At 41.2% G+C, this 3,761-nt stretch overlaps 1 non-coding gene across 1 annotated transcript; it reads right to left on the bottom strand.

Annotated features, from left to right (window-relative positions):
- Nucleotides 1-3,096: 3,096 nt before the first annotated feature.
- LOC124546267 lies at nt 3,097-3,204 on the bottom strand. The gene has a single exon (XR_006967677.1). It is a non-coding gene; the product is annotated as a U6 spliceosomal RNA (small nuclear RNA).
- Nucleotides 3,205-3,761: the final 557 nt, after the last annotated feature.

Genomic DNA, 3,761 nt, shown 5'->3' with positions numbered 1-3,761 from the left:
GGCATATATGAGGACCGTGACGCCATCTGCTCCGACCAGGGAGTCTCCCCACGAGCGCCACCCAGCCGCAGCAAAGGCCACCTGGCAATATGGCCATTGCTAGGAATCCCAATGCCCCACGGTGATGGGCATCTACTCCTTGGCATATATGAGGAGTTAACGGCGCAGGCATCAGCAAAGCGATCCCTGTGTGGTCACAGGGCTACAACCAACAGGGTACAACGCGGCCCCATCACAACGGACTGGCTACCGTGCTGGATATCAGGCGCAAACGAGCTAAGAAGTTCATTATCGTCGACAGCGCAGAAAGCTATACTGCACAGAGGATGGCGGAAAACGCACCCAGGAGGATGACCTCGCCTAACAGCTGGAGAATGGCCGGAAGTGCAGATCCACCTCGACGAAGGATGCGAGAGGTCTCAGCGCATGATGGACACTATGTAAGGCGCCCTTCCCCTATTGGCTCGCTCTGCAAAAACTTTTGAAAAATGGATGTCAATCCCTACAGGGGACCATCACATAAAGACCGAAACGTGTGACTCCTTTTAGTCGCCTCTTTCGACAGGCAAGAATACCTTCGGCCTATGCTAACCCCCGGACCCGCAGGGGTGGGGGGGGGGGGGGGGGGAGAGGGCAATTTTGAAGATTTTTCTATTTTCGATTGCAAGAGTTTTGCAAGCAAACAGTTCATTTTTTTTTTTTATTTTTGGTTCTAATTTTGTTTGATGTTCCTCAAGACAGATGTTAAGCTGCGGAGGCATTAAACCACCGATACATGCCACAAGCATTGTTGTGTACGAAAGCGTCACAACATTCAACCATTGTGCATGCGACACTTGTCTCGTTTCCACTCGAAATGATAAGGCGGGGTTTGCGCGAAATGTAACTGGTTTTATACACAGCATTTTAGTGGGTAACAAGAAGCTTCGTTTTACGTCAGCTACGAATTTCTCTGTAGTATTACCTACTAATGACATCTCCTCTAGCCGTTTACTTGACTTGCGACTTCCTTTTTCGTATAATTTCCTGACTCTATTTGTTCTGGTTTAAAAAGCGTAGAACTCGGTAATGTTCATCGCACTTTCTATTCTGTGCCCCCAGTCTCCCACACTCACCACGGTAACGATGCACTGTCTCTCACGAGCAGTTCTAAGTCGTTCGAACAGCTTTTCTTTCACGCTTTCGTTGAGTTTCATTTTGAAACATATTTCGTACTTCGTGTAATTTTTTTCCATTTTTATCACTCATTTACAGATTTTTCGAAATGAAACCTGTTTTGCACTCTGCTTATGTACAAGCGTTTTCTTCGTTTAACAAATTCTAGCCTTTTCTTTCTCACTGTAAGCTACGTATTACTGTACGTGTTTTCTTTGGGCTTGGAAGATACGCTATCTCTTCATGTTTTTAATTAGCACAACAATCGTTCGAATCACAATTCATGGAATCGATCGACCCGTTTCCAGTTTCCCCTAATGTTTCCACAGTTTCTAACGAAATTTTGGCGTGATTTGAACGAAAGTCCAAGAAATTAACCAATAAATAACACATCTGTAGGCTTCAGGAGAAGATGATTTCGAATGCATACCACATTGTTCATATTTCGATACATTTAAGTAGATTCCACATTATTGTAAAACTCTGGAACTTGCACAAAGACAAATGCTATTACCTAGTACACACGAGGAAATCACAAAGAAAAATAATTCAATTTTATCTCAATTTTTAATATTTACCGATACCAGAACGGCAACTGCTCATTATCAAGGATATTAAATGAGTTAGAAATTCGAACAAATAACTGTGAACAACAGTATCAGAGAAACTATGAATGAAAACTGAAAATCACTTTTCAGCTCGCATGAGCTGTCTGCTGCAACTACGACGGGGATTACACTTTCACCAGTTGCTTGGCGAGCTACGAATTTGGAAAATTTGAACATGTTTTAAAAAATACTTGGTGTGTGTTAGCAGGTAAAATTCTGATTTTGTGTTTCTTTCTGCGTTTTCCTCCTGTATAAAAAAATATTGATGAAGGTTCTGACATGTCGAATTGGATAGTTCCCTTGTAAGTCCTTTCGTATCACCCTAGTCACTTAACGACGACACCTTCTCATATACCACAGCATCGTCAGCCGTAGAGCAACAGACTGCTGCCTACCCTGTCTGTACATATAAAATAATAGCGGTCGTATCGCACTTCCCTGGTGCAGTCCCAACGATACCCTTGTCTCTGACGAACATTCACCGTCGAGGACATTGCACTGCGATCTATTACATAGAAGTCTTCGACCCACTTATATACCTGGGAACCTATTCCATACGCTCATACCTACGTTTACAGGGGCCACCGCATGAAATGCTTTCCGGAAATTTAGAAGTATTGAATCTGCCTGCACAGGCGCTAGTTTTCCAATATTTTTTGAGTGCATAGGCGGAACGTGGTATATGTTTTTCGGGGAATTTCGATTTTTTTAAAAATCGTTACATTTTATTTATAGCATTTTATGGACACTGCCTATGTCATAATAAACTGTTCTGTGATAAAGTAAAAAATACCAGTACTATAAATAATATGAAGTGAATACTGTGGCAATTCTGGGACTTAAGCGACGCACTAAAGAAGTGGTTGCCCACACAAAGGCCTCTGTGGCGCCCTGGCCGGCAAGGGAAATCACGCTGGTGGGCTTGTGTTGTAAGGATAAGTTACTGTAATGAATATTCTCAACGTAGGTAATCTTAACATTAGTTTATTCTTTCTGTATAAAATTATTAGTCTGCTTTTCAACTTTTAATTCACTAATAAAGTGCCAGTTACGTCTGTAATTAGCATGTACCGTATACTTCAAACAATTTATATGCACTGTGATCGCAAGAGACAGTGATACTATAAACACATTACTAAAGGAAAATACCATATTCATAAAATGTAAAATGAAAATATTCATAAATACAAATTATTCCTTTTGTATTGCAGAAAGAACTATAGGAAATATATTCGCAATTGCGAATATAAAACATCATCAGCTGTATATTGGAATGACGACAGTGAAAATTTGTGCCGGACAGGGACTCGAACCCGGATTTCCCATTTTACTTGAGAGGTCCCTTCGCGCCTTTTTTTGCAACTGTCATCCTTGCGCAGGGACAATGCTAATCTTCTCTGTATAGTTCCAATTTTAGTTTATGTACCAGCGAATCGAGTACGCCGCTTCGGTTGTCTGTGCTTGAATCACGGCCGGACCCAATCTTCCACATGTCGGCGTTCATGAACTACAAGCGGCTCTCGTACGCTTTGTAGATTTCCGGCCAGGAAGGACACATTTATTGAGAGTCCAGGGCCGGGGAAACAGCAGTGCCTGTGTTATTAAGAAGTGCAATGTTAAGAAGTATGGCGCATGCCCGAAGGAACGTTACATCCTACTTCTTAATAACATAGGTACTGCTATTTTGTGAAAAGAACTATGCAAGGATGTTGACTTGAACGGAAGTTACAAAATTACCACCTTTATGTATCAAATAATAATGATACTGATGATGATAATAATAGTAATCACGACATGTTAACGTTTAATACAAAACACATTCCTTCTTACATCGTTTGCACTTAAGAATTTGTTTGCAATTTTGGTAATGTCAGCATGTTTAGTCATTTCTTAATGAAGACGCAAAATTACCAAATCATTCAAATTGTTGACTGCAGAAACGATTTCAATATCCTAAGTGCTGAAAATGATCACTCAGAGGTACAAGAAGCAACAATA

The sequence above is a fragment of the Schistocerca americana genome, chromosome 8 (assembly GCF_021461395.2).
Source record: "Schistocerca americana isolate TAMUIC-IGC-003095 chromosome 8, iqSchAmer2.1, whole genome shotgun sequence".
NCBI classification, from domain to species: Eukaryota; Metazoa; Arthropoda; class Insecta; order Orthoptera; family Acrididae; genus Schistocerca; species Schistocerca americana.
Note: the sequence above shows the minus strand (reverse complement) of the source record. Positions and strands in the feature narration are given on the sequence as shown.